The sequence below is a fragment of the Epinephelus moara genome, chromosome 12 (assembly GCF_006386435.1).
Source record: "Epinephelus moara isolate mb chromosome 12, YSFRI_EMoa_1.0, whole genome shotgun sequence".
Lineage (NCBI taxonomy): Eukaryota > Metazoa > Chordata > Actinopteri > Perciformes > Serranidae > Epinephelus > Epinephelus moara.
This window is the reverse complement of record NC_065517.1, coordinates 33,957,427-33,969,686: the sequence shown is the minus strand read 5'-3', so window position 1 is coordinate 33,969,686 and position 12,260 is coordinate 33,957,427. Positions and strand designations below refer to the sequence as shown.

Here is a 12,260-nt window from a genome sequence, read left to right as displayed (position 1 = left end):
TGAGCTGATCCTGTTCACTTTAACCCGCCTGATGCACCGCTGCTAGATGGGGTAGATACAGGTGTGGCAGCACGTGCTGCTCTAATGCATCACCTTAATAATGTTTGAACAATGTGAATAACTACAGTACAAAGTGTTTGAGCTTGTTTGCCTTTTGTTATGTTCATCATCTACTGATTTTGTTTTGTTGTTGTTTTGAATAATAAACACTTGAACTGTTGGTGTGTATCTCAAATGTCTCTTACTCTAAAATTTGATGACTTTAGTCCAAAATTTTAGTTGTGTCAAATTTAATCTATTGACATGTGTTTTAGTGAAATGAATAGTTAATCATTTTAATAAGATAGTGGTCATGAGGGTTTCTTTTTATGATATAGCAGTGAAGACTGATGGTTGTAATGGTTATACAATAAACCACCAAACCACCATTTAACCACCAAAAAGAGATGCAGAAATGACTTAGACACAAAACTACCAAAAAGAGACAGAAATGGCTGTTATTTCCTCCAAAAATGAGTGGTGTAAAAGCTAAAAAAAAAAAAAACACTCTCTGCTCTCTGAAACATTAATCAAGCTTTAATCATTTATTGATCAGTGAGATCTTTCTAACCACATCTGTGCTTCAACATTTGGTATAGACACTTTTTATGAGGGGAGGGTGTAGAATGTAAAGGGTTAAAGCAACAACAGAGAGTTTGTCTTTGCAGTAATTGTTCCTGCAATGGTTTATTTGCAAATGGAAACACACCAATCAGTGCAAGAAAACAATGTTAACCGTATACAGTGCAAACCGCAAGCCAAATAAGTGAGTGCAATTAACAGTGCAAAAAAAAAACCCTGAATGTAAATAACTATTAACAGTATAAAACACCTGAGTGTAAATAACAAAAAACTATATGTGGCAAGGCTACGAGGGTTAGATTTACTTTTGTTAGTTTGTAACCAGTGTCCAACAACGCCTCCTAGGGGAATTTCACCCCCAGGAAATCTATTAGAGGGGACCAACACTCTAGATCTGACAATAAGGTCACACAGGTCCGAACAGCACAAGAGACTGACGTGATTCCAAGATAAATTTATACACAAGAAAATTTTATTAACAACACTTGAAAATTCCCAACCTTGGACAAAATCGCTTGGTGGTGAGGCAAACAAAGAATATAATAATAAGTGGCCGAATATTGCACAATCCCTTAGGGCCTCCTAGTGGTTTGGTTAAGTTTGCTAATAAAGTGCAGCAAATTGGCACAGGGCTGAGGGCTCACCAGGCAGAGATGACTCACTGAGGGGAAGGAGAAGGGTCCTGACACTACACACCACATGTGAAGAAAAAAACCACACCGTTGAATGACACCCAAGTGCACCACTGTACAGGAAGTGAAGGGACCACCACCACGGGGATCAGTCAGTCACTCGCACACCCCGGCCCAACAGCTCCTGTCCAAAGAGAAAGAAAGCAAACTGTTAGTCAGGGCAAAGGGGCAAGAAAAAAATTAAAATAAACTGCCCAGACACCACACTATACTGGGCCCAGAAGGTCACCACCAAGGTTGATTGTGCTTTTAACTACCACTCACACACACACTCACACAGTTAACCCAATAAACAAAACAAAAAAAAAGCTTTAAATCCTACACTGCGTTAAATTCCTCTACAGAGACAACACCACATGCGGTGCAACACTCAATTCTCATCCAAGGGAAGTTACTCCCGGCGTGCAAAGCAGCAAGCACGCACACCCAGGGCTTAGTTTAAAAACAAAACAAAACAAAACAAAACAAAACCATAACAATGAAAAAAACCCAAATGCAGATGAGCTTGCCGCGGCGAACCCATAGACAGAACAGAACAGCAGTAGCGCAGCGGCCCACGTCAGAGAAGGAGCCACCTGCTGTGATATTAAACAGACTAAAATTACTACACCAAATTACAGTTAAATGGATTAAAACAAGCAAATTCACACATACATACCCGTAAGTTAAGGCTCAGCTTTGCAGGCAACAGGGGAGGTAGCGGCAAAAGGATGCCGCTTAACTGCCAATAGCAATCAGAAACCAGTGTTGCATTTCATATGCAGCCCAACAAGAAGCGCATTAAGAACGCGAGACAGAAATGAGCCAGCCTACCTCAGGAATCCAACGCAGCGCGTGGATTATTATGCATGGCTCCGAGGCCGCACACTCCCGACTCCCAACCTCCGGCCCGAATACAAACTAACTCTGCTGGAAAGCAGAAAGCGCATCAGACATGCCACCAATATGACCCAGAAAGGCAGCGAGCTCATCAGAACATACCTGCAACAATGAACGGAGGAAGTCCGACAACAAGCGTCTCAAGACAGCCACGTGGATCCAACACAGCCACGCCAAACACGCTGCCGACGCGAAACTCAGGCTCCAGGAAGAGGTAGGATGACGCACATCCGAGCTGCGTAGCTCTCCCCCAGATAAAGCTTGCCACAGCACCGCCCAGTAATCAAGGTGGAATAGGATAATTGCTCCCAGCTCGGCAGCATCCAATGGGCGGGGAGCAAAGGAGCGAGCATACACAACTATATACAAAAACGTGGTAAGTTTAGTCCAGTGGGGGGGGCTCGGGCTGGGACTGGGGCTTAAAGATCATCCTCAACATGCCCAAAAGTCCTTGCTGAAATGCAAGCATCTGCTGCTTGTATTCCTCTGCTTCCTGTCTTCTCCGCACCTGCTCCGTCTCTCATGCAGCAGCCGCCCGTTCCTCATGCTCTGCGAGCGTCTTGAATAGCAGTAAACGCTCCTCTCTGGCCTCCCTCCTGCTTTCCTCCTCCAGCTCCCTCAAGGCATCGATGTCGATCTCCCTCTTCCTCTTTTCTGTAGAGAAATAGAATAGAAAACATAATTAGATAGGTGCCACTTTAATCAAAACACAGCAGTTTGTATTTAAGCTTATCTGAGTGTGAGAGTTAATGTTTTAATGATCTCACTTGCCTTTAATAACTATGTTGGTCATCCTTGGAGGTACACTGCTTTTGATTTATAAATATTTCGCCTGCCTGTACAATGTGTAATGTTTTCGTATTGTGATGGGGAGCTGCAAATTCGTATTGTCTGACAGTAATTGAATGCCACATTGACGGGCCCCTGCAGGCTTCACAGGTGCACCCCGTTAGTAAACAACAGTCTGCAGAGCATCGTAGCATGGTAGGTCGAGTTTTACCGAGCTCCGTAATATTTATTTTAACGGGTTTTACAGGCAGTGTGTTTTATTTTATGTGTCATTTTATTGCAGTGTCACCTGTGTCTTGCTGGGCTGTGGGAGCTAACTGACCTATGTTATTCGATTTGTCTACCAGCTGTGACCAAATAAAAATACGTCGGAGTCGTTAATGATTGTCCATGTTGTCTATACACAACGCATAAGAGTACAACCCGCTACATGAGCATGTCACTCTGTGAAGTCAGTGTATTACATTAGGTCATCCTGTGTTTAATGACTTGTAACTTTACATGATTTACTCACTGCATCGTCTGGATTCAGAGTGGCGAGGGGTACTGGAGGAAGGGGGCTCCATAAAAGTCACCCGCATGGTCTCCAAGCTCTAAAACACAAAAACATGGACATACATGAGAAACTTGCATTGCAATACTAACATGCGACAAGCGTGTTGTTAGCGTTAGCTAACGTTAGCTAGCACGTTAGCGTTAGCTTTTAGCGTTAGCTAACGTTAGCTAGCACGTTAGCGTTAGCTTGGTCATGTCGCTAGGGACGCTAGTGTTATTGTTAGCTAACGCTGGCAAGCTAACGTTAGCTAACACGACCGACACTACCAAGCGGGGTGAGGAAAACCAGCCAATAACGCCAATACCTAACACTTTGATCAGATGCATTACAGCAACATTTACCATTCAATAACACAATGCTCACCCCGAAACGCTGTATGCCATCTAACCAACTTTTAAAGGGTAACGTTAGCAGACGAGTCTCAAAACTGAAGTTACTCATCTCCAGACTAGCTTGTTAGGTTATCCAAACTGTTAAAGTAAGTGTAGTTAAGCAAATATTACCTGCAGAAAAATCCTCGTCGGGACTAGCCGTCGACACGATACTACTGATGTCCTCCAGAGCTAACATTGGGAACTGGTTTGTTGTCGACGGCTGCGGCAGTGGAGCGGAGTCCTTTGTCCCCGGGTCACCGTTGTAAGCTGCCCGATGTCCAAGTATGGCATCTAACTGGGCGTACCATTTGTTGACTTTTCTGTTGGCACCGCTTCTATTGTTGTGGTCCTTCAGCTTTTTGTAGTCTTGCTTCAATTTCTTGACTTTTTTGCAGCACTGCTTTGCCGTGTGGTGGATGTCCAGGGAATCTAAATGCACGGATATCTCCTGATAAATCTTCTCGTCTCGCCGAGAAGACTCAAACACCCGCTGTATCTCGTCATTGCCATAAAAGGCCAGCAACGCCTGGACCTCTTCATCGGCCCATTTATCATATGCTTTGTCTTCCATTCTTGTTGATCTTCTTTCAACTCCTTATAAAAATGCAACTCTCGTCTTCTGCCAAGTTTTAAAAATGCCGGCTATTTTGTCGCTTTCTGTTGACGTCACATCCCGCCTTGAGTATATCCAATCAGCGCCAAGTAATCCCAAGTCCCACCCAGGAGTCTCTCTGGGCCGTTCTGAATACCTACTCCGAGGCAGGGACTTGTTTAGCCCCTGTAAAAGTTCCGGAACTCTGTCCTTCGGGGGTGGTTCCTGCGGTGGAGACACGCACCAATGGCCCCGGTCCCGTAAATTTACTCCAAAGTTCCTGCGGTGGAAACGGGTCTTTGGTCTTCTTGAACTGCTCTTAGTCTGGCCCCTCTCCTGGGACCACTTCACCCTGGACTGTTAGCCCCGGACAACACAGCTCCCAGGATCATGGGTACACGCAAACCCCTCCACCACGTTAAGGTTGTGATCCCTGGACGCTTCCCGCTGGAGGTGTTACAAGCATGTCCCACTGGTAGGAGGCCCCGGGGCAGACCCAGAGCATGCTGGAGATATTACATATCTCATCTGGGCTGGGAACACCTTGGGATCTTTCAGGAGAAGCTGGAAAGCGTTGTTGGGGAGAGGAACGTCTGGGGTGCTTTGCTTGACCTGCTGCCCCTGTGACCCACTCCCAGATACACAGATGAAAATGGATGGATGGATAGTTACTGCACTGTAAACCCCAGTCCATCCATGACACTAAATTTTGATGTTAAGTCTACAAAAATGTGTTATGTTCACTTGACACAAAAACTCATCCCCTGTGAGCTTGACATATTTTTTTATTTTAGGTCAACAAGTTTTGAGTTAATTTGTCTAAAATTTCTAAAAAGGGATTTTGCCTTATTAGTTTAAGACCAATAAACACCACTATCATTGTGCACTCAACATATTGTGGCATGCTGGGGCTAAGCAGGTGGAGTTTCACAGCATTCAGAGACATGTGACATAATATTAAATGCTAAACTGACATAAAATTTCTGTCAGACGAGGGTCATATGACACACTTATTTTGTGTCTGGTGAACTCAAAAAACTTAAGTTACTACTGGAAGTTGAGTTCGCAAATTTTTTTTTTCTTTCTCTGCTGCTGCTCACCCTGCCTAAGGCTTTCCATGTAGGCACATGGAAGGGCAGGGAGGTGTGCTCTCTCTGCCTCGGGCTTTCTTCGTGTGTGTGTGTGTGTGTGTGTGTGTGTGTGTGTGTGCCATAGGCGGAAGGGCAGGGAGGTGAGCTCTCTGCGTCAGGCTTTCCTCGCATGTGTATGGAAGGGCAGAGAGGCATGCTCTCTGTGCCGTAAGCTTTCCATGTAGGTGCATGGAAGAGTGTACAGGTGTGCTTTATCTACCTTTGGCTTTCTGCTTAGGCCTAGGAAAGGCAGAGAGGCCTCAGAACAGAGCTATACTGCCAAATATAATACTGCATATGGGAATAAAGTTTTCTTTGACGGAAGTGGTCCTGACTGAAATGACTTTGAATGCATTTCATCTCAATTGTCATTGACTGTGAGTCACTGACCAGGCTTAACACATCCATCAACAAAATTCTTAATACGTTATAAAAGTTCCAGCCTCTCTATCGTTTTCCTTTTCCCCACACTCAAATTTCGTACGTCACCATGTCCGACTGTTGAACTTTCTTCTCTTCTTGCAGACTTTAGTTGAGAAAGAGCAGATTCCACTTGCATTCGTCAGGATATGAGTCTTTAGTGCTTCAAGGTCTGTTATTGATCTCTACAAAACACTTAACAATGGCCTTACAGTTAATGTCTGGGGACCAGTTTAAGAGTTTAGTGAGGTCGAATGATGATTAACAGTTCTATACATGAAAAACTGTAACTCCGTCCTTCAGCTCCTCCAGATAGAAATAACACGTGTATCAAAGAAAAGATGGACAGTTTATGAAAACTGTTTAAAAGGCAGGGGAAGTTAATGCAGGCTGTCTATTTAATATTTGAAAACCTAAACTCAGTCACAGAGTCATTAAAAGGGTCAGACAGCCACTTCAGACTCTTCAGCGTCAGACACTTTCTTCTCCTCAGGACTCCACCATTGATATGAAAACTGCTGAAGGACGAGTGCAGTGATACCACTGGATAAATGTCATGTGTGGACACTCTCTTCTTATCGCTGACCCTGTGACACACAGTGTCCAGAGGAACAGAAAGCTTTGGGTTTAGTTTTTATTCGTTTTTCAACAAACTGCAACCAGACGTTGTTTCTAACAGGAGGCTCCATCAAAACGCCTCAGAGTCAGTTGTGTGGTAACATTAGACCACAACATCAACTCAACGTGAATAACATTAACAATGATGTCTACATCTGTTCTAAGGTAAGTCAACATCGTGTTTGAGGCAACATATTGTCACTTTGCCGGAAAGAAATATAAAGTTATCTTTAACATCTCAAGCTAACGTTAGCTAAAGTTAGCCTAACGTCTTGTCTTTGATGGTGACGGCAACGAGATGCGGTTCACAAGCGTACACTGTGACCTGTAAATTTTGGCTTGTAATTTAAGCTTTTCATCGACCTTCTCAACAATAAAATGATGAATATATCCCTCCAATGCGTAGTTTAGGCCCTTTTGGTTACTTCTCAATGACATCTGATCGTTATGTCCCCAAAAATCATCAATTGCCTCCTGCGAAATGCCGTGTACTGTGACACCTGCCATAGCGCCGGTCACTGAATGTTGATAGTTTGTCCGAGTGGGCGGAGGGGGGCGTGGCTTAGCCATAGGTCAATTGGGGTGCATCGCTTTTTGTAAGAAAATGTATGAAAAATTTGTGAGAACAGCCTTGAGAGGGTAGCACCATGGCCTGTATTCAGTAATAAATACATAGCATACTTTACGGATCAACTCGTTCTCATTCTGAAGTTGTCAAATACCACCGGTCAGTGATTTCTGCTCTAGAAACTGACAAAAAAGGTACCCTTTTGTGACAGTATGATAGTCCGCTGAGCAGCATCAGTTTGAAACACCGCTGGACAACAAAGTAATTTAAGGAGAAACAAGTGTGCAGTCAGTACAAACAGACTATTCATTCAGGACTTAGAGGATGTATCACAGAGTGCAGCAGAGAAGTCAACATTATTCAATTGCAAACAGTAAGGACTTAATCCCTCTCTGTCTCTTCACACCTAGTCTGTAATCAGTCCAAAGTCATCTCCTCCTTTACACAGAGCATCAGTCCAAACATGAATCTGAAACAGTTTAAAGTACTCTGATGCACATGCTGATCACACAGACATCATTAAGTTCCTTACAATAAAAGTCTCCATTTCCTTTCCATAATCCATTTGTTGACCACCTTAATGATCAACCCAGTCAGCAGAATAAATGTTGGCATTACACGTTCATGCAAACCACATATACGTTACATTTGTACATTACAATATTTTGTGATGCATCATGTTTGGCTTAAAATACTGGCTTCTGGTGGACAAATCCAAACAGGAAACCCAGCGATATTTCGGTAGGAAACAACCACTTTCTATGGCACTATCTCAAGAATACACAGCTGTGCCTCTGTAAAAGACATAAATTAACGCTTTTTGTGGCACTGTTCTGGCAGGAAACGCAGCCATTTCTCAGTAAAAAAAAATAACCACCTTCTGTGGAATTTCCTGGCAGGAAAAACAACAACTGCTTTTAGTGGCTTTATCTTGGAAGAAAGAAATTCACTTCATGGCACTATCTTGACAGGAAATGCAGCCATGTTTTAAGAAAAAAAACAGTGAGACGCAGTGATGTCTGGGTGAAAACAATCGCTTTTCATAGCCCTATCTCGGCAGAAAATGTGTATATTGGCAAAAAACAACTGCTGTTTTGGTAAAAAAAAAAAAAAGCCACTATTTGTGACACTATCGTGGCAGGAAATGCAGCAATGTCTCTGTAAAAGACAGCCAGTTTTTAGTGCATTATCTTGGCAGAAGTTGTTACCAGTGTTTTGGTGTTTTGCACTATCTCAGCAGAAAATGCAACTTTCTTTCTTGTAAAAAAACAACTGCTTCTGGTTGCACTATCCTGGCAAAGAGCAACGTCTTGGTAAAAAACAGCCAGTTTTGTTGTTCGTTGGTCTGGTACAGTGGTCTGCAGCTTTGGGAGGCATCTTGCCAAGGAGTCATTATAGATATTGGATAAAAGAGCCCTTTGCTTTAAGAGTATGTGTAAATAATCTGTTTGACCAATGAGCCAGGTGGACTTTTTGATGATTAAACTTTATTTAAAGCCCCTTTCTTCTTGTAACCCTGTACTAATTCCTGCTTTGTATCTGTCTCTTAATTAATATGTGAGAGAGCTCTCCTGCTGAGATAAGTCACAGGAGAAGTGCTGGAGCTTTCCGTCAGCAATTTACCTTCCAGCAACAAACTGCTAAGATGTGCTGGAGAGGGAAGACACTGTATCATTATGTGCACCAGTGGACGTAGTCAGGATGACAGAAGAGCTGTTGTTTAGCAAAGACTTTAAGTGGAAATAGATGACTTCCTTATATTGTATTCAACGGTCTAAAGAAATGCAGCCAGACAAATGAGTCGCTCCAGGGTAACACTTTCAAAGACAAAGGCAGAAAACAAAGAAAAATAAACAGAGGCTGTAAACTTTCTCTGAAATGTCAGCGGAGAAAATTAAAGAAATTCTAAATCAACAATTCATATTTTATGAGTTTGATAAAATGAAAAAACAAACAAACCAACTTTAGACCAAGAGGAGTCATGTCATCGCTCACTGACCCTTCAGCTCAAGGTGTAATGAGGCAGAGAGACGAGCATCTGTACTGACTGCAGTCTCAGCCACAAGACAGATAGTTGGAATGAAAGGACAGTAAATACAAACTAACTAGATTGCTGGCTTTTTTTACATCATAAAACTGTATTTGGTTTGATCTGTTATTTTCTGTTTATTAGCCTTGGTTTGGTCCAATATTCTTGTTTTTGTAGCCACGTTTTGGTCCAGTTTTCTTTATTTTTGAATGATTGTTTGGTCTGAAATTCTCTTTTTCTTAGCCAGAGTTGGGTCTAACATTCTCTGTTTCTTAGCTGGGGTTTGATCCAGTATTCTTGGTTTGTAGCTAGGGTTTGGTCCACCATGCTGTTTCGTAGCAATGGCTTGGTCCGATATGCTTTGGTCCAGTGGTCTCGGTTTTGTCGCCAGGGTTTAGTCTGATACTTTTTGTTTCTTAGCCTTGCTTTGGTCCAATATTCTTGGTTTTGTAGCCAGGGTTTGGTCCAGTGGTCTCGGTTTTGTAGCTAGGGTTTGGTCTGATATTCTCAGCCTCTTAGCATTGGTTTGGTCCAATATTCTTGGTTTTGTCGCCAGGGTTTGGTCTGATACTTTTTGCTTCTTAACCTTGTTTTGGTCAAACATTCTTTGTTTCTTAACCAGGGTTTGGTCCCGAGGTCTCGGTTTTGTTGGCAGGGTTTGGTCTGATATTCTGTTTCTTTGCCTTAATTTGGTCCAGCATTCTTTGTTTTGTAGCCAGGGTGTGGTCTAACATGCTCTGTTTCTTAGCCTTAACATTCTCTGTTTCTTAACCATGGTTTGGTTCAATATTCTCTGTTATTTAGCCAGGGTTTGCTCCAGTTTTCTCCTTTTTTTTAGTCTTGTTTTGTTCCAGTATTTGCTGTTTCTTTGCTTTAATTTAGTCCAACATTCTTGGTTTCATAGCCAGGATTTGGTCGAACATGCTCTGTTTCTTAAGCATGGTTTGGTCTGATATTCCCTGTTTCTTAACTGTGGTTTGGTCCAATATTTTCTGGTGTTTTAGTTGAGGTTTGGTCTAACACTGATTGCTCATTGTAGCTTTGGTTTGGTCTTTGGTGGTTTGTATGTGTTTTAAATCCAGTTTGGACCAATTTTACTGGTGTCTTAGCCCTTGTTTGGTCCAGTATTCTGTGGGGTTTTAACACCAGTTTGATCCAAAAGTCATTCATATTTTTGCTACAGTTTCATCCAAAATCCACTGGTATTTCGGCGGTGCTTTGGACTAGGTTTCTTGTGTTTTAGCCCTGGTTTGGACCATGTTGTAACCTGGAATTCACAGACACTGTATCCCTGTTTTTACACAGTATGCATGTATATTTGAAATATTGCTTATGGCAACTTTCTTTTATAGCACAGTGGTTGCATGCACATGCTGAGGTCCAAGGGTGTCCTGAAACACGCAACATAGTACAGACACTCATCAGTCTTGATTATTGATCCAGGCACAGTGTGAACACTGTTACATGTCACTGGTTTTCACACTCTCTCTCACAAACACACAGTCACGCACACGTTTCACTTACACAGAGGCAGTTCAAGTTCATGGGGGACATGTCCCAGCAAGTGGCCCTTTTAATTGCTTGCACAGGGACAGTTCGATGGCAACTTGCAAAAGCTTCACTGGATGCTCCTCAGCTCTTTCTGCCTTATGATAACATGAAGCTGTATCTCCCTCCCAAGTGGCACAAGTACCCTTTAAACATGTAACAGTTTGGTCTAAAGGCTGAGGATTTGAAAGTTGAGCTATGGGGGAGTGGAAAGGAGGGGAAATCGTACTCTCTCTATCTGTAAATAGTTTCATATTTTCAGTCCACATTGTGCTGGAAGTCCAAACTATTGAAAGTTCTCATTCTGCTGCAAAATGGCCTGTGAATGATGTAGGGCCCTATTTAGATGGTCTAAAATGCAAAGCGCCAGGCGTGCGGTGCATGGGCGTGTCCCAGTCACTTGCTAGTTAGACAGCGCGTTTTCAGACTGTGCGCCATGGTGGAGAGTCTAAAAGGGTTGGACTTACTCTGTGAATTAGTCATGGGTGTGTTTTGGGCGTATCAATAAGCCAATCAGAGTGTCACCTCTCATTCCCTTTAAAAGAGGCGGTTTGGAGCGCACGGTGGAGAGCTAGTTAGATGGCGGACCTACCAACTGGAAAGAGTGAGCGTTTTACAGCTGAGGAGACGATACATGTACTGTATCTCTATATCGACTGTCCCGTCACATCTGATGTGGCACGTTTGGCATGCGTAATGGAAACCCAACCTGATTTGATTAACACAGCTGCAAATTAATAAGTTCACATCCCTCTCAGCCAACCACAAACAGCCACAGCATCAGATAGGGAGTATATATTCAGCATCTGTCATCTTAGAAAAGTCAAAAGAAAAGAAACAGAGTGAGACTGCGAGAGAGAAAGAGAGAGCGCACGAGAGAAACGCTGTCAACAAATTGTAAATTATTCAATTTATTTTATTTTAACCCGGGAGGTTAGAGAGCCCAGCTCCCTCTCCAGCATCCTGAGCCCCCCACGTGAAGGTGCAGGAAGGGCTGGTCCCGTGGCTGCACCCGGGCCATCTGGTCTGACTGCGCGCTGGCTGCGGAGCTGGGGTCATCCTCCTCCTCCTCCTCCTCCTGACAAGATGATCCTCAGTTTTACGTTCTAAAAGCTTTTTTTTAAATATACATTTGTACTTGTAGGGCTATAAGTTTATGTTTTTAGTTCACAGGAGCTGGTTATTGTTGTGTTTATGTCAAAATAAAGTTTATCAAACGTTTTTTGTGTTTATGTCAAAATAAAGTTTATCAAACGTTTTCACATCTTTGATTTTGTGATGATATACATGCCAAAATGATCACAATTCATTTGGGAAAGACAAGTTCATTTTACAGGCTATGCATCATCAGCCCGTGGAGGTCTGCTCGCAGTTCCATATATTCGGACACTGCAGCTTGGACCTCCCGGATTATGATGATCATTATTACTGCGATTAGATCGTT

General features: G+C 42.9%; 1 pseudogene; it reads left to right on the top strand.

The window, feature by feature from the left end:
* The first annotated feature begins 12,231 nt into the window (after nt 1–12,231).
* Nucleotides 12,232–12,260, top strand: part of LOC126399215 (histone H2A-beta, sperm-like) — a 5,225-nt pseudogene continuing 5,196 nt past the window's right edge.